General features: G+C 42.3%; 1 protein-coding gene across 5 annotated transcripts in view; it reads left to right on the top strand.

Annotated features, from left to right (window-relative positions):
• The window catches only part of PTPRN2 (protein tyrosine phosphatase receptor type N2), a 945,556-nt gene that overhangs the window by 124,973 nt on the left and 797,410 nt on the right, over positions 1 to 23,173 (top strand). The window contains exon 1 of one of the 5 annotated variants that reach the window (XM_070516916.1): positions 15,295 to 15,435. The exons of the other annotated variants lie outside the window; for them this stretch is intronic. The gene's annotated coding sequence lies outside the window, so the exon portion shown is untranslated. Of the gene's footprint in view, positions 1 to 15,294; positions 15,436 to 23,173 lie in introns of those variants that run through there. 5 annotated transcript variants of the gene reach the window in all.

Genomic DNA, 23,173 nt, shown 5'->3' with positions numbered 1-23,173 from the left:
GTGAGGTCATGGTTTTGCATCTCTACAAGGAGATTCTTCCTAACCAACTCTATGGGGAGAAGTTGACTTTCTCTCTTCCTTCACTGCCACCTTGCATAGGGAGAATGTTTCTCTATAATACCTGAAACACTCTGCCCTCAGAAGTGCTGTGGGAACTACTGTCTGCTCTTATAAATTTTTATCCAGTCTTTACACTGGAGGTGGGTGGACATTCCTGTCCTCAGCATCAGAGCATGCTTGGGAGTACACAGTTGGGAGGGAGCTGGGATGCTGCCTTGACATTCCCCAGGGACCTTCCAGGACAATTTTGGGGAGCGGCACCACTCATGCTGGGTTGACTGATGAACTTTCATGTCTAGACACCTGGATGTATAGATGACCCTCTTATGCTCTTCTGCCGGAGAAAGGGCATGGACAGGTAATCTGGGACAAGTCAGTCCAAGGTCACTAAGGAGGTGCTGTGCCCCTGGAGTTCAGTTTCCTTGTCCATGGTTCTGTGATGGAGAAATGGCGGGAGGCCCAGAGCCACGGCATGGACAGTCTGCTGCACTGGTAGCAGAGCCACCAGGCAGCTGGACTTCATTTAGCGTGGTCCTGAGAATACCCGCTGTGGTGTTCTCTGAGTCCTTTGTGTGTGGCCCTCAGGAAAAAGAGGGAGAAAGAGAAATGACAATAATCCAACTGAGCAGTGGTCTTTGCATCGCTGTGTGGGCCAGGCAGGCAGGGGCAGCTCAGAGCGAGGGGTCCTCTCCATAGCCCCTGCAGCCATTCACCCAGGGCCACAGGGGATTCTGGGTTCCTGTCCAGACACTGCTGTGGCCCTGGGTACCTCAGACAAGTTATCTCCCTCTGTCTGTCCCCTGGAAAGTGGAGACATTGTAATGCATGGTTTCCAAAGTCCTGGTCACCCTGGATGTGGGATAAGTCCAGAATAGGGCAGCCAGACCCAGGTCCTATGTGTCGCCAGACAGTAGCCTAACTCCATGTCCCTGTGGTTGCTGCCCTCTTTTGCCTATCCCCATTCCTATTTTTCTAGCAATGCTCCCTGCCCAACTTGTCTGCTTGTCCTCTCTGAGCTGGAAAGCCTGCCTTTGAACATTGTACAACTCTTGTGTGACCCTGAGGCCTAAGGGCAGTGCCACTACCCAGTTGACAAAGACATGTGGTGGATTCACTCCATGCCAGCTCTGGCGGATAGGAGCTGGCTGCTAGGACAAGAGGTGGTGAGAGCCCTCGTCTGTTAGACACACATAAAATACAGTGTATTAGATTGTCTTTTCTTTTTTTTTTTAAAGATTTTATTTTTTTCCTTTTTCTCCCCAAAGCCCCTCAGTACATAGTTGCACATTCTCAGTTGTGGGTCCTTCTAGTTGTGGCCTGTGGGACACCGCCTCAGTGTGGTCTGATGAGCAGTGCCATGTCCGCGCCCAGGATTTGAACCGATGAAACACCAGGCCGCCTGCAGCGGAGTGCAAGAACTTAACCACTCGGCCACGGGGCCAGCCCCTAGATTTTCTTTAATTATTCCCACCCCTCCCAGAAGGGTGGCGGGGGCAGAGGGGAGACAGTTGGGCAGGTGGAATAATTATTGCACTGGGTTGATGGATACATGAACATGAACCCCTCCTCATTCGGAATTGTGAGTGGGGAATTGGCACAACCTGTTGTTATCAAGGACCCAGGCTTGGAATTTAGTGAGATCTGCGCTTGACTCCCAAGTCTGCCAGCTAGTTAACTGCTCCGAGCCTCAGTTTCCTCATGTGGACAGTGGGGGCAAACGATTCCTGTTGCAGAATTGTTGGGAGGATTGGATGAGAGTATGAGCTGCTGGTACCCGCTGTGGCTCCCGCAGTCACCCTCAGGCCATCGTGGAGTTGGTGATGTGTGCAGGAGACTGTTACAACCATCAGGAGCTTTTGAAAACCCCAAAGCTCAGGCCTCACGCTAGTCAATTAAATCAGAATTAGGGGGTGAGGCCCGGGCATCAGTTTTCTAAGCACCGCAGGTTTCCCACAGGAGTGCCCTGACATTTCTGGTCAGTTGGCCTGGGAGCTGTGCTGTGAGTACCACTGGGCCTCAGGGGAGGGAGGGTTGCCGGCACCTGGAGGGACAGGAGGTGGAAAGCACAGGCTGGCACGGACTCGCGGAGACTCACTGGAAGAGTATTTTAATGTTTAGTAAGGTTTGTTTTATTCTGTGTTTAGAGATGGCGTCTCATCTGAAGGAAAGTGCGCAGGAGACACAGAACTAACTTCCCTTAAGGCCCTTTCACCTTGTTCTTCAAGCACTTCTTCAAAGTCCTAATTTCTAAAACTCAAGAGAAGGTGTAAAAATCCATCTATGCAGACTCAGAGGAGAATTGGAACACTTCCAGATGGAAGAAATTCAGTCACAGACACGTGAAGTTTTGACCTTGCTGTGAGAATTCAGGATGTGAATAAAACACTCCAGAGGATTAAAAACATGATTTTTCCTGTTTTTATCGTAATTCCCTGGGAGACTAGATTTAACACCTTGGAGAAGGGAGGTTCTAGAGTGGATGCCGTCGTGATGTAATAACTGCGGTGCTGCTCGCTGGCTCCCCCTGCCCTGCTTCAGCACCTTTATCTATAGGTTCTGTGACGTTGCTCTAGGCTGGCGTGGGGAGACCCCCATAGGAGGAATCCGATGATGTCGTGCTAGAGATGCTGAGGTAGCAGGGTTTCTTCCTCGTTGGTGGTTCCAGAAACGTTCTGCCAGAGTTAGGTGGGAAGCAGAATTAGGAAAAAAATGACAGAGGCTGGACTTTTTGCAGAACAGCTAAGGAAGGCTTTATGAAGTGAAGATTTAGAGAAGGGATTCAGAAAACTCATCACAATCTGTTAGAGTTCGTCTGGTTCATATTAAAACAATATATATTATTTAGTCCATCCAATGTGTACATTACTATATAAAACGTATGGATCTTGTTTGGTTCTTGAGTCGAACAAATCAACTGCAAGATGATATTTTTAAAAGTCAGTTGGGGAAAATTTAACACTGGGTATTAGAAAATTATTAAAGAACTATTATTAATTTTGCTATGTATGATAATGGGTTTGTGATGATACTGTTTAAAAGCTCTAATCTGTTAGACACACATACCATACAGTGTGTTAGATTTTCTTTAAATTATTCCAACCCCTCCCAGAAGAGTGGTGGGGGACAGGAGGAGACAGGTGGGCAGGTAGAATAATTATTGCACTGGGTTGATGGATACATGAACAGCATTGTATTGTCTGCCCTACTTTTTTGTACAGCATGTTTGAAAATTTCCTTACTAAAAACTTAATTAGATGTTAGCTATGCAAGCCACCATGCTGGTTGCCAGGTCATGGTGTCGTGTGCTTTGTTTGTTGTTTTTCCGGAATGGAGTGAAAGTGGCAGTGAGGGGGTGTCATAGGGAGTGCAGATTAACTCAGGTCATCTTCTGTGTTTTCCCAAAGTGGGCCCTGAGCACAGCAGTTGATGAAGAGATTGGAGACTCTATTCCTTACTCTCTGCAGACAGGCCTGCGTTCTGAGACTGTGATAGACTACCAGGAGTAGGTGCCTGTGAAAGGTGGCTGCTGCCCTCCTGCAGAAGGGGGAGCACTCACGCTGTAGGGTGGCCTTATATAATATATTCATTGCACGCAGGAGCTATGATTTTTGGTTTTTAATACATTGACAACATGGGGCCTGTTTGTGCCTTTTATTATGATGATCTGACATGTGGCTATACTTCTGTTGAGGCTAAAGATAAAGATAAATAGAATCGTAATCTTTGACATTGGATTTGCTCGTTTTTCCTCATTCATTTCCTATTCACCAAACACTTTTTGAGTGAATGATGGTCCAGATGTAAATGAGAGATAATACTGTGCCTACCATGTGGCACTGACGGGGAGGGAGGGTGCAGGGGAGTGAGCACCACCATTGTGAGTTGCCCTTGTCTGCACAGTGAGGGGATGGCCAGCTTGTGTGTTCTGTGGTGGGGACAGGGGTGGGTGAGTGTGGGAGGGGCAGTGGGTGTCCAGGCAGGAGATTTGGACATATGTGTTGTTTTTGCTATTTGTGTGGAGCTTGTTTCCAGTTGAGGTTCTGTGTTCCCCAAGATGAGGGCAGGGCCTCTGCTAAACTGCTCACTGCTCTCTATGCAGTGCCTAGCATTTAGGAGAGAATGCATAAATGTTTGGTGACTGAAGAACAGGAAAAGTTTTAAAGAAAACTGTGTCATTGTGTGGGCATGTTGTGCTGTCCCACCACCCACACAGTTACCAGGGCCACTGCAATGTGTACTCACTTCCTCCCGGCCCAGCTGGCTGGTTCAGACTGGGCTCTGGGCGGCGGGTGCCCTGAGTCCTCTCTGCTGAGTGGTGCGGGGAAGTGTGACGTGGGTTGCTCCCAAGGGCCAAGGGCCGTGCTTCCTCACTGTGCTCCAGGGAACCAGCAAAGAGTGAAAGACGATGCAGCCATGGGAGGGGCAGAGAGGATGGGAGGATGGAGGAGGAGAGCATCCTGGGGTGTGGGAGTCCGGGTCTCAGTACTTTTTACTGTGAGGGGTGAGAGCCACTGTCCTGCGGCTCGACACTAAAGGAGTTCTAGTAAATATTTTCAGGCAAAGTTGTTTGATCTTTACGGTTTAGGCCAGGTTGGCAAACTGCTGCTGTTCTGTGTAGAGAAGTTATTGGCATACAGCCATGTCCATTCGGTCATCTCTGCCTGTGCAGCCCTCCTGCCACTAGGGCAGAGTGAGGAGGGCAAAGAGATTGCACAGCCCACACAGCTGGAAATGTTTAATCACTGGTCCTTTGCAGAAAAAGTTTGTTGACTCTTATGTTTATATCAATTTCCAACCTTTGCAGGACTGAAGAAACTTTTTATTTGTTATTACATTCAAATGAGTTTGAAAAAATACACATGGACGTATTACTTCCAGAACCCCGTAAAGGTTGGGTACTTTAAAAGCATCTGATTGGTATTGAAATGTGTCGGAGAAGAGAAGACCGAAGCTGCACCACCCTGCGGGCTTGACATGTCTGGGGAAACAGACAGGTGGCTATAAAGACATGGATACACAGGAATAAAATGATTTGTTCCTTAGTAAATTGTGGCTTAATAAACAAAATTGTTTATTCCTTAACATGACAACAAGATATATATTAGAACCATCCTAGTTACAAAGACAAACTACTTTAAATATGTTACTCAATTTCCATCCTTTGCTTCAATTTCTTACTAGGTTTACGTGTTTATTTCCTTTCTCTGTGTAGAGTTTTACTCTAATCAGAGGCACAATCTGTTTTTAACCCTCACTGTCTACTCAGGTTTATCACATAAATGATCATAGTTCTGTTGGCCAGAACTTTTAATTAATTAATTAATTAATTTTAGTGTGTAAAGGCTGTATTTCTTTTGCTTTTTTTTAATATATTAAACATTTTTTTATTGAGTTCATAATAGGTTACATCAATGTGAGATTTCAGTTGTGCATTATTTCTTGTCTGTCACCACCTAAGTGCTCCCCTTCACCCCCTGTGCCCACCCCCACCCCCCTTCCCTTGGTAACCACTGAACTCTTTTCTTTGTCTGTGTGTTTGTTTATATTCCACATATGAGTGAAATCATCTGGTGTTTGTCTTTCTCAGACAGGCTTATTTTGCTTAGCATAATTCCCTCTAGGTCCTTCCATGTTATTGCAAATGGGATGAATTGATCTTTTTTGTGGCTGAGTAGTATTCCCTTGTATATATATGCCACATCTTCTTTATCCAATCATCGGTTGATGGGCACTTGGGTTCCTTCCATGTCTTGGCTATTGTGAATAGTGCTGCAGTGAACATAGGGGTACATATGTTACTTTGGATTGTTGATTTCAAGTTGTTTGGGTAGATACCCAGTAGTGAGATAGCTGGGTCATATGGTAGTTTTATTTTTAGTTTTTTGAGGAATCTCCATACTGTATTCCACAGTAGCTGCACCAGTCTGCATTCCCACCAGCAGTGTATGAGTGTTCCCTTCTCTCCACACCCTCTCCAACATTTGTTATTTTTAGTCTTAGTGATTATAGCCATTTTAACAGGTGTAAGGTGGTATCTTAGTGTAGTTTTGATTTGCATTTCCCTGATGATTAGTGATGTTGAACATCTTTTCATGTGCTTATTGGCCATCTGTATATCTTCTTTGGAAGAATGTCTGTTCATCTCCTCTGCCCATTTTTTTATTGGGTTGTTTGTTTTTTTGTTGTTCAGTTATGTGAGTTCTTTATATATTATGGAGATTAACCCCTTGTCAGATATATGATTTACAAATATTTTCTCCCAATTGGTGGGTTGTCGCTTTGTTTTGATTCTAGTTTCTTTTGCCTTGCAGAAGCTCTTTAGTCTGATGAACTCCCACTTGTTTATTTTTTCTTTTATTTCCCTTGTCTGAGAGGACATGGTATTTGAAAAGATCCTTTTTAGTTCGATGTCAAAGAATGTACCACTGATATTATCTTCCAGGAGTTTTATTAGTTTCAGGACGTATCTTCAAGTCTTTGCTCCATTTTGAGTTTATTTTTGTGTATGGCATGAGACAGTGGTCTACCTTCATTCTTTTGCATGTGGTTGTCCAGTTTTCCCAATACCATTTATTGAAGAGACTATCTTTTCTCCACTGTATGTTCTTGGCACTTTTTTAGAAGATTAGCTGTTCATAGATGTGTAGATTTTTTTCTGGGCATTCAGTTCTGTTCCATTGATCTGTGTGTCTGTTTTTGTACCAGTACCATGCCGTTATGATCACTATGGCTTTGTAGTACATTTTGAAGTCAGAGATCGTGATACCTCCAGCTTTGTTCTTTTTTCTCAGGATTGCCCCAGCAATTCGGGGTCTTTGGTTGCCCCCTATGAATTTTAGGATTCTTTGCTCTATTTCCATGAAGAATGTCATTGGGATTCTGACTGGGATTGCGTTGAGTCTGTAGAGTGCTTTGGGTAGCATGGACATTTTAACTATGTTTATTCTTCCAATCCATGAACAAGGAATCTCTTTCCATCTCTTTATGTCATTATCAGTTTCTCTCAGTAATGTCTTATAGTTTTCATTGTATAAGTCCTTCACCTCCTTGGTTACATTTATTCCTAGGTACTTTATTCTTTTAGTTGTGATTGCAAATGGAAATGTATTCTTGAGTTCTCTTTCTGTAAGTTCATTATTGGAGTATAGAAAAGCAACTGATTTTTGTAAGTTGATTCCATACCCTGCAACTTTACTGTAGTTGTTAATTGGCCAGGACTTTTTAGTGGTTTATCATAGCCTTATGTATTTGCAAAGTTATTTTGGGATTTCATTTGTGGTTTTGGATTGTGACCTCCTTACTGTATGCTTAATCCATACTGTGTATTTCCTCCGATTTTCTTCAAGTACTGCAATGCCCAAGGAGAAAACTTGTAAGGGCTCTGGTCTGTTGTTTCTTGTGACACATGGCTCTCCATTTGGTCTGTTGTTCCACTTGTAGGGTAGCTTCTGTTTAACTCTGTCAACCAGGTGTTCGCTATACTTGTATCTGGCTGGGACTTGAGTCGCTTTTACAAACTCTGCAGGCTGCTATGGAAAACACCTTCCCTGCATCATCTTGGCAGAATGGTGCAAGGATGCTCCAGGTCTCTGCACATTAAAACATAGCCAACCTCACATGGCTTTGCAGCAGGCTAAGTCCTACCCAACCCCTTTGGACATTGCAGGGGTATAGATGAGTGCTGTGGGAATTCCTGGAGGAAGAGCTTTCTCTAGCTGGGGTCAGGGACACTGGATAGAGTGCGGTCTTTGAGCTGAGCTCAGCAGGGTGGTGTTTCCCAGTGGAGATGGAGAGCACAAGCATTGCTGGGGATGGTGAGTAGGTTAGCGGAGCATGGGGTGCAGATGAGCTGCAAGTAGTTCCAGCGAGGAGGAGACGAGGCCAGAAGACAAAATCCTCTCCAGCCTGAGAATGTGGGAAATTCCACTTTTAATTCCTCCCTGGTTCCTAGAGGCTTATGGGTAGGGCTTGTTGTCAACAGGTAAAAAGGGCTTGTTTGGGGACAGGCAGCTGGGTTGGAATCAGACTGAGCCACTGTGGAGTGTAAGACCAAGTAGTAGAGTTTCTCTAGCCAGTGCCATCCCAGCCACAGGTGGAGGGAGTGGTGCCTGCCTCCTGGGCTTCAGGAGTGTGACAAAAACAACCTGCGTAAAGAAAGCTCCTCAGCCATTTCCTGGCACATGTGGGTTCCTTGTTCTTTTCCACAGGAATGGGTTTACACTCCATACACAGTAGAAATCGCTTCCGGTTTGATGTTCGCTGGCTTCTCCTGTCTGATGGGGGCAAGTGGCCTCATGCCTGCTTCCACAGGCTTCTGGGAGTGCTTGCACTCCCAGATGTGGGCAAAGTGCCCTCCTCCCCATGGCCAGTCTGTGCACTGTCTCTTATCTGAGCCCTATTCCTGGATTTCATAGCTATTCTTTTGGGGAAGCAAAGCAATTATCACCTCTCCGTTCAGCCTGCAGAGAAAGAAAACTGGTACTGTCCACCTGTATGTAGGGAGCCATGCTTTGCTGACTGCCCTTGAGTCCTGCTCACAAACAACGTAACCCTCACCTACCCACCATACCTGGGCTTATGGGCATGAAGTAGCATTCCTGCCTAAGTCTGCATAAATGTCTGGTGAAAAATAGAAGGAGCCAATCCGTTCACAAATTCACGTAGACTCCTAAGAATATTATCTGTGAGTGATACACTTAATTCTTAGTTACCCATGTTGACGTGGAGAACCCACAAATCATAAGGCAGCATTATCTGAGATTAAAGTATACTTACATAAGTGCTTTATAGCATCTCTTGTGGAAATTAGTTCATTTCATGAACGTGGTCTCTGACAGTGAGGATGGTACTGGAGAAGGCTGGACACTTGAGTAGAGATGGGATCCAATCAAACTCAATTAAAAATCTCCACAGATACTCCTCTTGGAGAAGTGGGTGAAAAAGTGTAATACTGATTAATAATTTTTAAAGGTCATTTGAGCGATTTTTTCTACATAATCCTGTTCTCAAATTTTAATTGATTCCTTTAAGATAAGAGTTTTTAAAAAATTAAAATGTACTTTGTTTTCCCACTCATTTCCATTTATCCTAAGACAGGCTCCTTCAGTCTGTACCTGAAAAGTAAGGTGTTTGCTTACAAAGTGTTGGCAGCTGGAGCAGCATTTTCCTGTGTCACTTTGTCACTATCAGGAGGGGACTCGCAACGAGTCTCTGAGAGTTTCGATGTTGGTATAGTTGCTTGTTGGCATTGCTCGTTCTAAGCAAAGGATGCTGGCTGGCAGGGTCCAAAGGGCAGAGTTTTATTTATTTATTTTTCATTCTAAAAGTAATATTCTTCATTCAAGAAAAATTGGAAAGTGCAGAAGAGCAAGGAGAAGACAAGGGATCCATGGTCCTATCACCTGAGACAACCATTGTTGCTTTTGATCTTTTTTTCCTGGTATTTTTCTTGCACTTGGACGTGTTTTATGCATCTATAGACGTATTGCTATTATAATTCTCTTTTGAAATTATATAATACATATTTTCTCATGTTATTTCATGTTCTTCCTAAATATAACTTTAACCGAGTAAATAGTTTTGAGCCCTAAAATTAATATCAAAATCACAATCCCTCTTTACTGCCTGGAAAAATCCATTCATTCATTCACTTACTCACCATTTTGTGAAGAGATTTTGTTTATAATTGTCAGTGCCAGAAACTGATGGGTGCTGGGGTTTGATTCCCTCCCCTGAGGATGCAGGGACCTGGGGAGGTGGACATTTGAATAATCATAATGGGAAAACACTCTCCCACCCTAAGGACGGGTCATGTAATTCCACCTAATGGTGGAAGAAAAGGAAGGTCCAGGCTCAGAGATTTAAAGATGGGTAGGAGAGTGGAGAGAGAGAAAACAAGTCTAGGTAAGAGTTACTAAATTTTTATAGTCTGGTTTAGATGTCACTGTCTCTCTGACCCTTCACTAATCTTATTGTGGTAGTTGTTTGTATCCATTGTCCTCCTCCGGGGAAGGGACGTTTCATATTATCTGTGACCCAGTGCTGGCATAAGGGAGGTGTCAGTATGTTTAGTCCCTTCAGCTGCACTGAATCATCTTCACTTATGCAGTAGGAGGAGGATGGTGGGTTTCGTGTGGACTCAACTGCTGTGTCCAGACAAACCTTCATTGTCAGTAGGGCTATGTTAGGTATGCTGGCCACCCGTTGGTATTTGTGTGCATACAGATGAGTGGTGCTTTGCTTTGAAAAGTTCATTTTAGAAAAAATGAAATGTATGGAATGAGTTAATTATAGTGATATTATTTATAAAAAATGCTGCCTTCTATCTAACTTCCAAAGAATTGATAAATCCTATGGGAATTAAACAGCTTTGGAGCATAAACACAGGAAAAAAATCTCCAAATTCTCTATTACAAAGACAGCAGTGATATGAAAAGCTGTAAAAGGTAGCCCACACTTAAAAATTGTAGTGCAGTACCCCTCTTAAATATTCTTATACAAATCCTAAATAACACATGAGCTAATATAATCCAGTAACACATTAAAAGAATACTATGTCAGGATCAATGGGGCCCATTCCAAGAATAAAGAATGATTTGATAGTAAGAAGTTAAAACAATTTACCATATTAATAGGTTAGAGGGGGAAATACATATATTTATTTGCATAGTACTAGAAAGAGATTTGGGAAAAATTAACATCTCTTCCCAATAAGAATTCTTAATTAAATAGGAATAGATGGAAAATTACTTACCATAATGAATTTTATAGGTAGGTAGATAGATTGGTTGATAGAATGAGTGTCAAAACCCAGAATAACTGTTAAACAGGCTTTTAATTAATACTGGCCCTGATACCGGTTCCCCTACATTGAGCCCAGCATATATGGGGTTAAAACCGAAAGCACTCATCCACTTTCCCTGCTTCTTTAGTTACAGTCGTGTAAATATCTGTTTCTTGAACCTTTGACTCGTTGAGCTTTACAACCAAATAGAAGTTACAAATTGTTCAAGCCCACGTGGCCTCACACTGGGCTCACACTAAAGCTGCGGCTCATCACAGGTCCTTGAAGTTTATTACAGGGAAACTGATGTCCAGAGAATATCAAGAAGCTAAAGCTTCCCAGACCCTAACTCCTTGGCTTCCTGGTGCCAGAATCCATCGTCCATCATCCAGGCAAACAACCAACGATACCCACCTGTGGATTCCCTTATCTCACCACCCCCCATTCCTGCAAACAGCCTCACAAGGCCAAAAGCAGACTGGTGGTAAAGTGCTGGCCAGCAAGGTCCCCCCTCCTTGCAAGCAGCCACATTCCTCGAAAAATTTTAAAACCCCTTACCCACCTTGTGACAGGGAGCCAGCAATCCTTAAGGCACAAGACCGTTGCCTGCTCCTCTGCCTGGCAAAGAAAATAAAAGCTGATTTTCCTTTTTACCCAAAATTGTGTTCTCATTATTTGGATTGGCACCGAGTTCAGAGACCAAACTTTTGGTAACATAACTACATGAATTTCAGCATTCATAGGTGCGTCTCTGCGTGTACACGTAACTAGCAGTGCTATTACTTAGCATAGCTTGGCTAGTACCAACCCAGGGGTTCTCAACCTTGCCACTTGTTAAAATTACCTGAGAACTTTTCAGAGCTTCCATTGTCTTCATTCTTCCCCAGATCAATGGAATCAGAGTCTCAGGTTGAGACCACTGTATTAGCAAATCAAATAGATGTGAAAAATATATGAGGTATAAAACTGAAAAGCAAGAGACAGTATGATTATTATCTCCAGATGATGTGATTATATACTTGGAAAACCTAAATGAACCTATTGAAGAACTACTGACAACACTCAATGTGGTGACTGGTTACACAATCATCGTAGAAATGATTTCCTATTTACCAGGAACTAAGAGAAAACACAATGGAAGAAAACATCAATGAATAAAAGTTCAACCTTTTGGAAATAACCTAAGAATGTGCAGGTCATGTATGAAAACCCCCTCAAATTCTGCTGAGGGACTTGTGCTTCTGAGTATGATGACCAGCTTGCAGCAGACCAGTTTTACCCTACAACTAATAGAAAAGCTGAATAAAATACAGAAAACTTCCTGTGGAAGGCACCACCAGAGAGAATTACGAGGACAGCTAGGACTTGAAGTGCCAAGATTGCAGGAAGGGGAACCAGTTCTGGCCACCCAGCATCATTGCATTTGCCAGTTCGTAATCAATGCTGGCAGAGGGAGGGCATGAGAGAAAGCAGATAAACGGAGCTCCTAGGGATTTAAGAGTTGCCATTCAGGGCCTGCCAAGGTGTGAAGACCCTGGTAGACACCCTAGGCTTTTAGTTGGGACCCCTGAAAGGTCATAACTGCAAGAGGTGAAAGGATGGATGAGACATAACCCAGTCTCAAGTCAGCCTGGCCCATGACGGGTACAGGTAATCTGCCCTGCATGTTGGCTGCTGGAAGTTGAAGAAAAGCCCGGTATGGGGTAGGACATCATCTAGAGCCTATTCCATTTTTCACACACAGTGTCAGCTTTTGGTCAAAATTGCCAAGTATGTTAAGTGACAGGACCAGGAGAAAACAGGCAGACAGTAGACAGATGCAGAGGTGATGCAGGTGTTGAAGTCATCAGACTGTGACACTGAAATATTGATGATTAATATATTTGAAACAATAGTTGATAAGTGGAGAATTTCAGAGAGGTACAATCTATAGAAAAGACTATGTAGAAATTCCAGTACTGAAAAATGTACAAACTCAATTTAGGAATGCAGTTGATGAGTTTAACAGTAGATCAGACATAGCAGAAGTGGGGATTAGTGACTGTGAAGTAGGTCAAAAGACCATATGCAGAGAGAAAAAAGGAGGGAAAATATATGTATAGAGAGAGACATATGGGCATTACAAGGAGGTAGCATGCTGTGAATTGAAGTCCACAAAGGGAAGGAGACAGAGAATGGACAGGAGCAATATTTGAAGAGATAAAGACTAACAGGTTTCCAAAATATATAAAAGACATCAAGAAAAAGTTCAAAAAGTGCCATGAATCCCAAGAAGAACACACACACACACACACACACCTGGGATCAGTATAGTGAATTGTTGAAAACACAAATTAAAAAAAAGTCTAAAAAGGGTCAGAGAAAAGACATATAACCTCAAAGGTTATAAGAAGACTGCATGAAAGATTGCATTAACCTCCTCTTCTTCCTCTCTACCTGTACACGTGCCCTTTGCAGAGTAAATTTGCATTATGGATGGATCTCCTTCCCCACTGCCTTGTTCTGGGCTCAGCTGCTGACTTACCTCAATCAGTTAGATGAGGATGGAATAAGAGAGTTGCTGGTCTCAACACTAGTGATCTCTCCTGCCCCTCTGACATTGTCATGAAGAAAATGACTGAGCCAGCCCACTGGCCCCACAGGAGGAAGAGAGTTGCAGGGAGCACAGCTGCCTCTAGCTGATCCCCCACTTGCTCAGACTTGTGGGATTGTTTTAAGTCCATGGGTTTTGAGGGTGGTTCTTTATGCCATTGATAGCCGACTTCGACAGAGCTGGGGCAGCTAGAAGACAGTGGAATGATAACTTTAAAGAACTGAAAGAAAATAACCACCAAGCTAAAGTTCTATACCCAGAGAAAGTATCTTTCTAAGAGGAAAGAGAAATAATGACATTTTCAGGCCATCAAAAAAATTGAGAGAATTCTTTGCCACCTGCCTTGAATAAACAAACACTAAAAGGCCTTCTTGAGGTAGAAAGTCTGTGCCCCCAGATGAAACAGAGTGGAGAGGGGCATGAAGAGCAATGGAGAAGGAAGATACACGGGCAAGTCTAGAATCTCCACTGAGAGACACAAAGGAAGCTGAATAATTGGAAAGACAGTGTTTCTGGGTAGGAAAGTTTAGTGTCGTAAAGATATCAGTTCTCTGTGATTAACCTTTATGTTTAAGTGATCACAACAGAACATTAAGAGAATTTATTTTGAAATTAAGCAAACTAGTTTTAAAGTTCATGCTGATGAATAAATATGAGGCTGCACAGGAAAGCTATGAAACGGGGAAGTGGTGTGCGGTGCATTGACTGACCATCCCACTCTGTGGTACTTTATGATGTTGGAATATTTAAACCTGGGTGGTTGTGATCATGAATAGACAGATTGAAGGAAAAGAATAGGAAGTCTAGCAATAGACCCAAATGCATATGGGTATTTAGTATATATATGATAATGATGACATTTTAAATCAGTGAGGAAAAGATGCATTATTCAATAATGTTTGGGGACAGCTGACCAGACATTTGGGAAATATGTAGCTGGATCCCTCCCATACTCCTTACCCCAAAATGAAATCCAGATGGCTCAAAGACTTAAAAGTATGATGGGATTTTATAAGTACTAGAAGAAAACTTGGGGGAATTTTTAATAAATTCGAGAAGGAATTAGTTTTTTTAAGCAAGATAGAAAACCCAATATCTAAAAAAATTTAAAATGCACATAGTTTTAATTCACCAGGTCCACTCCTGTGAAACTACATGACTATGCTTAAGCATATGTGTAGAGATTCAAATGTGAAATGATTCTTTGAAACACTGGAATGGAAACAAACCGTGGGCATCCTAAATAACCTTCAAATTATGGTTCATCCTCAAGATGAAACTGTCTAGGTACTGATATAGAAAGATCTGGAGACATTTTGAATGAAAAAATGAAGATGCAGGACAGCAGGGATCCTTATTAGAAAAAAATGAAATTAGACCTAATTTCTTTCAGAAAGATCAACTCCTGTATATCTGTGTGAAAGGCAAAACTAAAGATTTTTAGATGAGAATATAACATTTTCATGGCCTCAGAGTAGACAAAGATTTTGGAACAGGACATAAAAAGCACTAATCACAAAGGAAAAGATTGATAGTTTCAACTGCATTAAAATCAAGAACATCGCTTAATAAAAAGACACTAAAAAGAGAGTTAAAAGACAAGTGACAGAATGGGAGAAGATATTTTAAACATGTCTAGCCAATGAAGGTCTCATAGTCAAAATATATAAAGAATCTCAACAAATCATTAAGAAAAAGACAACCAGGATAAAATTGGCAAAACATTTGAACAGGAACTTGGAAGGAGGAAATCCAAACAACTGAGAGATATATAGGATGATGTTCAACCTAGTTGTTAACTCAGAAAAGTGAAACTGAAACCACACATACTCGACTGGCAAAAACTCAAAGTCGGCCAGTTTCAGGTGTTGCTGAGAATGTGGAGTACAAGAACTCTGTGCCCAGTGGTGGGATACACACTGAGTTCCAGCAAGTACCTGGAAAGCAGCTCGCTTTGTCCTGGAATGTGGAAGATATGCATATCCTGTCCCTAACAGAGGTATGTGTGCGTGTGCTTTAGGGGACACACATGGGAAGGTTCATAGGAGCATTGTTCATAATCTCCCAGTGTGGAAGTTACCCAAATGCACTTCAGTGGAGAAGAGAGGAAAGAAATTACTTTATATTTGTACAATGGGGATATTCCACAGCAGTGAAATCAAACAAAGCATGGGGACTTGGATCAGTCTCACAGACATAAAGGTGAGTGAAAGAAGGAAGGCACAAAGATTCTGTGCCACGTGAATCCAGTTCTAAGATGGGAAAGACTAGAGAAAGGAGCAGTTACTGGGGCAGGTATGGTTGGCATGGGGGCTTCTGGCTGCTGGCAGGATTATATTTCTTGACTGGGGTGGTGATTATGTGAATATCCACTTAATAATTGTTTGTTATGCTATATGTTTTTGTGCACATTTCCCTATGTTCACTACATTTCAAAGAAGACCAAAAAAAATAAATAAATAAAAGCAAGAATGAATCCCAGTTGTGTTTAACCAATGTGTGTGTGGGAAGATGTTTTCTAAAGGATGCCAAGAAATGGCTAGTATCTGTAGGTTGGGGGACTAGAATAGGAAGAAAATTTGTATTTCATTGTATATTCTTTTTTTTTTTTTTTACTATTTTTAAATGAAAAAAGGAAAAAGAACTCACCTTATACCTCTACAGTGCATATTAAAACCATACAATTTCAAACATTTAAATAGCATACAGCTTTTCCAAGACTACCCAGTTAGCGCAGTGGAGTGTCTTGCCTTCATGTATGAGAAGGGAGGTTGGAGGCAGAACGTTCCTGCAGGGTGAGGCTGAGATCTGCATGGTGGGACTGCTCCAGGGGATTCTTCTGCACTCTGCTATAGAAGAACTGCTGCCCAGGTTGAACATGTAGAAAAAATCAACTTAAATCGTTTCTGGAAACCAGATGAATTTTGCTCCTGGCGTTACTCTTGGCAAGTGTCCTGAAGGCTGTACTTTGCAGGTGTGATAAAACTGACATGGGTGAGAGTATGTGCCCACAGGTGGCTGTAAAAGTCCCATCTGGACTGCAGGCCCTGCTCCCATGGAGAGAGGCAGCAACTCTCAGCTGATCCCTCTTCTCCAGCACCAACGAGGGCAGTTGGGAGAAGGGTTGGTGTCCAGACTGCGGCACTTTGAGAATAAGGGAAGGCTCTGCTGTAATGATACTAGGAGAGAGGTGTACTCTGGAACATTCCTGAGGCTCAGTGTGCTCCCCTGTGTAGGAGCAGTGTCACCCCCAACTTTGCTGGCGGATTCCAAGCTGCCCTCTGATCTCAGTCACCTGTGACGTGACCTGTGGACCAGCTCAGCATTTGGGCCTCACACAGTATAGGAAGCTCTCTGCAATCCAAATGTCACATCAGGCTGTTGGGACAATTTCTACTGAGTCTTACTTTTAGAAAGGGACCCACTGCGTATGCTAGAGGGGAGAGGGCAGCTTGCCCAGGTGGGAACAAGTGGCCACCAATGCCCAGCGAAGAGGAATTGTCCAAGGGCGGCTCTTCCAGACCACGTGCTCTGCTTTCCTCCTATTTCCTCCAGGGGTCTCCTGGCATCTGGAAGCAGCACATGTGCAATTACATAATTAAATTTAACAAGCTCCATGTTCTGATTGACCACGTGAATAGGGAGCGAGCCCAAAGGTCTTAAAGATTTAGTGGGAAAAATCTCATTAATTCCCCATTAATTCATTTTATCCTTTCCCAAGAAATTGTTTATCGATTTGCTGCAAACCACCCTGCTGGATTTATGGGCAGCTCAGACAAGAGGAGTGACTTTGGATGAGGCCCTGGATGCCCTTGGTTGAGAGTTCACTCTTGGCACTGTCACTCTAGACATGGTGGAGGAGACAGAGCATATCCTGTAGCATTGCTGAATTTCATCCCTGGGCTGGCAAGCACCCACTTATCTAGTGAGCTGGCATCCATCTGGTGAAAACAGTAGTTTGTTACATGCTTGTTGACCAGGATTAAACAGAACAAAAGATTTTTTTTTTAAAAAAGGGATACTTACGTCCCCAAAAGTGCTCTGTCCTGCTCTAGTACTTATCTTTCTGGGCCAAAGCCTTTGACATTTTATATTTTTACAAATTTCTTTTAACTAACTAACGTGGTCAGTTTGTTTTGGGGCCACCTCCTCTTCTTGTCTCCCATGAGGTGGGAACAATGCAAGTAGATGAAGTCTGTTTCAATTTTTCCAGAAATGGAAATATATTATTTTATTTTTTGAGTGAAAGGGAACATAGGTAAATTTCCTTCCATGCCTTTTTTCATATGCACATTTCCCATAATTATAATTAAAGCATATATACAATAAAAAAAGGAAACATGCTGAATGGTAGACATTTGGGCGGTACAGAAAGGTTAAGGATTAAAATCAAAATCATCCACTTATTATCCTAAAAACCCCAAATAATCATTGTGAAGGACATTCGGGTGCATATCTTTCCAGATGCTTTTCTGGGTACACACTTAACAAAAATGAAATCCTATGATTCTGCAAATTTTTCTTGTCTCTTACCAAAATATAGACTCTCTTACCCTGGTCTGCTGAAAAGTGTTCCACTGGTGAGTACTGACAAGCAGTTCCCATTGTGTGGACATAGTGTTATTTCTTGAGCCAATCCTCTAGTGATAAAAACTTAGATTTCAGAGTTCTGTTTCAGTCCCTTTAATCATCATATGAAGATGTTCGTAGCTCATGTTTGGGGAAACCATTACTCTCAGTTTTTAACCATGTCAAGTGGTCAGAGAATGGTCTCATGACCATCATCATCGTCATCATCATCATCAACGTTGAGTAAGTCTAGCTGGTGCTGTGCCAGAACCATGAAGGTACCCATATAAAAAGTCTATGGCACTTCATAGGCACGAAGGCCTCCACTTTGGGGCCTTTATGGAGAGCATCTAGCTCTTGGGAGCACGACTTGGAGGTGTTTGGCATCTGAATATCAAGCCTTTGGAGCACAGATTTGAGGTGGTGTCTTGCCTATAAGAAGGCAATTTTCTAGTATGGTTCTCTGACTTTGTGGGTTGTGGCCACCCAAGCTATGGTTTAATGCATCACTGGGTTTAACACATCGTTCTCTATTCTTGCAACTGAGTTTGGGGAGAGTGTCCACTCAGAAGTGATGACATATTAGAGTGAGAGGCCAGGAGGTTGACAGGACCCAGTAGGACTTATGTGAGCACATAAAAATCAAACAATTTCCTAAGTGACTTAAGACAGTATGTTCAAGAAATGCAGGTGATGCCTCAGCATGACATCACAGAACCTGAAACCAGCTTACCCATCGGTTTTTCCTTGATGAGTCTGGCCAATCCCAGTTACTCCCAGGCCTCAATATTTCCATTTTGCAAAATGAGTTCTATCTCTAAAATGAGATTGCAAAAGGATCTAGTGTCTTTGTGAGTGCTGTGAGATGTGAAGCTTCAAATAAGCCCCGAGGGCTCTGCAGACTGGATAGTCCTGTTTTTGGTTATTCAGAGACATGTCTTGGAATTAATACAAAATTATTTCTATATCCTATACTTTCCATATCTATTTAACATGTACCTAATATACAGTCTGTATTTTAATACACACTAAGAACTCGTGTTTGAAAGAAAGGGAGATGTTCTACAATAGAGGCTGGCAAACTTTTTCTGTAAATGGTTAGATGATAAATACTTTGGCGTTGGAGGTCACATAAGGTCACTGTCTCCTCTTCCTCCTTTTCCTCCTCCTCTTTTTCTTCTTTGCTTTAGAATGTAAAACTCTTTCTTAGCTCAAATGCCTTATAAGAAGAGACCAAGGGCAGGATTAGGTCTGAGGGCTGAAGCTTGCTGACCTGCGGTCTGAGTTGCTCGCACAAAATTTTTGGCATGGAGTTCTGCTGAGCCCTATGTTAGTCAGCTGGACATCCAGCTTAACCAGGGTTTTAAGGTGTGTTTTGGCACAACATGTATTCATATTTGGCAATTTCCAAGAAAATTTACAAATCGGAATTGAACTTCAGAGTTCTCTTCTTGGCTGTGCTGACCTAGTTTGCAGCAGATGGGGTTTCTTGCAGAAAACAATTGGAAAAGTTGGATAAAATACATAAGAATCTGTTTGAAGGTATTGGGCAGCTGCTTAAGCAACCAGGACTTGAAAGGCTGAGCTCCAACAGAGAAGGGGCCAGTGGAGAGCCGACACTGGTGGACTGCTCTTTCCCTTGTGTCATTTGCACTTCTTGGCAAAAGAGGCTGAGGACTAAGGCAGAGGTTGTGGGGAAAAGGTGTGGAAGAGAGAGAGAAACTAGCAGAGAGCATTTGGCCATCTCACAGAAATGGGAAGTTCTCTAGATCCCAGAGAGGAATAGGTAGACATAAGAGAGTCCAACTCCTGTGGCTTTCTCCTTGAGGCATTTGCCTAATTCTTGAGTTGTATGGCTAAAGCCCATTCAGAAAGGTACGGAAAAGAAGAGCAGAATTTTTGGCAGTCTCATGATGCTGAAGAGACAAAACAGAAATTCAAGGACTTCTAAAAGGAGAGGTCATAGCACATACCCCAGGTCTTAGCTGAGATCCCTGATGAGTTACACCCTAGGCATGTGGGTAAGCCCAAGGTGAAGTGACCCTTACAAAATGACAGCCCTGTCTTGTTGGCTCAGGACTTGATGGGATTATCTGATCTGCCCCTAATCTGGCTGCCTAACAGAGGAGGAAGTTAGGAAGATAAAGTCACCCAGAGCCTCTGCAGTTTCATATATGATGTCTGAAATTCAGGTGTCAAGAATGAATGTCCAAGACCAAGACAGAAAAATAGATAATAGAAGTATGCCACAGACAGTTATTATAATTATCACACTCAGATTTTAAAATAACTGTGATTGATATGTCTAAGAAAATAGATGACAAGATGGAAAATATTACCAGAGAAATAGATCTATGAATAAAATAATCAAATGGAAATACTAGCACTGAATTTAAGAACTTAATGATGAACATAACAAAAGATTGGAACTGGCAGAAGAGAGGATTAGTGAACTGGAAGTAGGTCATAGGAAATAACCAGGCAGAATAACAGAGAAAAACTGATTAAAACTATAGAAAGAGTATATGAGCCATATGGGATATATTGAAAGGTCTCCTATACATATTGTGTAACTGGAGTCCTGAAATAGGAGAGAAAATGGTGCAGAAGGAATATTTGAGGAGATAATGTCTGGGATTTCTTTTTAAAACTGGAGAAACACACCAAGCCTTGGATTTTAAAAGGTCTAAATAGCCATTTTTCAGGTAAAGAAAGGTTGAATATTGGCAGTTTTATATGGTTCAACATCATAGAATGAATACAAAGAAAACCACACCTCTGAACATCATAGTAAAATGAGTAAAAATCAAAGTTGAAGAGACAATCTGGAAGCAACATTGCATTCATTGATAAGATGGTTTCAACGGAAACTATGGAAACCAGAAGACAGGGTAATGACACCTCCGATATGATGAGAGAAAATAACTGTCAACCTAGAAATATAATACTCACTGAAATTATTGTTCACATGTAAAGGTGGAATAAAAACACATCCAGCCAAACAAAACTTAAGAGACTCCATCAAGAGAAGACCCTCACTGAAATATTAAGGGAACTTCTTCTGACAGAAGGAAAATAACCTGTGTGGAAACAAGGAGGCATAGGAAGGAATAGAGAGCAGTGGGCAGATAAGCAGGTGGTGCAGATACACAGACCCTGGCTGTATGGGAGGTGAAGTGTTCTCAGGTTCCAGCACCAACCGGGATGTGATGACCATGTTACACTGTAGTCAGTCGGAATATGTTGTAATTTCTAGAGTGACACAAAAAGAATAGCTAGCAAGCTAAGAAAGGAAAATAAAAAAGGAATGATAAAAATAATCCAACAGAAGGCAAAAAGGGTGCAAAAAAAAGGACACATAAGCAGGTGGGACAAATAAAAAGCCAATGATAAGATGGTAAGTGTAAACCCTAATATACAATAATTGCATTGATAATAAATGGGCTAAATATTCCAATTGAAAATTGTCATTAAAAAACAAGCCGTTTTTATATGTTTCTCGCAAGAGACCACCTTAAATGTTGAGATATAAAAATTTGAAAATAAAAGAATGGAAGAGGATACCATGAAAACACTAACCTAAAGAGACCCGGTTTGTGTAACATTAGTGTAACACGTAGATTAATCTCAAAAACACAATGCTGAGCAAAGGAGCCAATGGAAAGAGTACACACAGTGTGATTACATTTATGTGAAGTTCAGACAGGCGAAGCCAGTCTGATGGTGACTGAGCAGGGCAGGGGTGCTTCTGGGTTATGGATCTTTGTCCAAGTGGTGTGTTCATTCTGTAAGAATTTGTCAGGCTGCACACTTCTCATTTGTGCACTCTTTGGAATGCATGTTATACTTTAATAAAATGTTTATAAAAGTAATATTTCTATAGCTGTGGTTTGTTTTCATAATATTCTAAACATATTCTGGGGGCCTTAAAATATAGCATCTTAGCTGATAAATCACAGAAAATCTTTGCAGGAGGAAACTCCAAACATTACGTGAACTTCACTCTTACCAGTTAGAAATGGGGGCAGCATCCTAACTCCAGCTCAGTCTGTGCCCTCCCACTCTTAACATAGCCTGAAAATACACAGATAGACTCAATTTTCGTAAATTAGATGTTTTAAATCTGCTGTTTGAGCTCCCTGTGTGAGGGATTTGTTGTTTGCAGTTTTCCCTAGCTGGATAAGTTTGGATGCTTGTTTAAGGAATAAATCTACGATTTCTGAGCACCTGTCATGTGTTCACCACTGTGCAGACACTTTTACACACCACCTCCTTTGGTCCTCAGGATATTAGTGTAGGGCATTTGCATTTTTCTCTTCTTCCTCATGTTCTGTGAAAGGTACAGTTGGGTCTGGGGAATTTGGAAAATGCGTCTCAGTGAATCAACGAGAACCATGGCCCTGGCTGCAGCGATTCATTCAGGAGGGGTCATGTGACCCACACTGATCCAATCAGTGAATCGTAGGATTTTCCAAGAATTTTAGCAAAAGACTCCTTTTCTGCTCAGGCAGAAAGGACAGCAGAAGCTGTCCTGAGAGCTGCTGCAGCTATCATCACCCAGAGGATGGTACCAGCAGGTGAAGTCCACTTCCCAGTGGGTGGATCAGAGAGAGGGAAAGGGAGCAGACCATGGATAACACAATGGAGTTGTGTGAACCAATACAGTCCCAGAATTTAGGCCTGTTTCAGTCATGTTTTCTCTGACTTGTAACTGAAAGCGTCCTAATTGATACAGAGGTGAAAATTTTGATTGGTTCTGATTTGTTCAAAATCACACAGCTAACAAACAGCAGAGCCAGGAATTCATGCTTACGTTTTTCTCAGTCCAAGCCTTCTTTCCACTAAACTGTCTCTGTCAGTGAAGCACAAGGAGCAGCCACACCAATACAGTGGTCTTAGCTCACAGCACATGAAACCATCCCAAGAGAGCAGCACCCACGTTGAGCCCTGAAAGGATCTACATGCCACTGAGTGTTTTTGTGAGGTTGCTCAGAACCATTCTCAGCTAAACTCACATAAAACACAGACCTACATCATCACCCCTTCTCAGTCTAAGAGACCACTCCACGTATTAACAAGGGCTAAGGAACAGCGTTTGCTGCATTCTTTAGGTGATTGTGATTCAGTTTGATTTTCCTGCCTATTGGAGTCCTTTCAAATCATTGTTG

Source organism: Equus asinus, chromosome 1, assembly GCF_041296235.1.
Source record: "Equus asinus isolate D_3611 breed Donkey chromosome 1, EquAss-T2T_v2, whole genome shotgun sequence".
NCBI classification, from domain to species: Eukaryota; Metazoa; Chordata; class Mammalia; order Perissodactyla; family Equidae; genus Equus; species Equus asinus.
The sequence above is the reverse complement of the archived record's forward strand: the minus strand, read 5'-3'. Positions and strand labels throughout refer to the sequence as shown.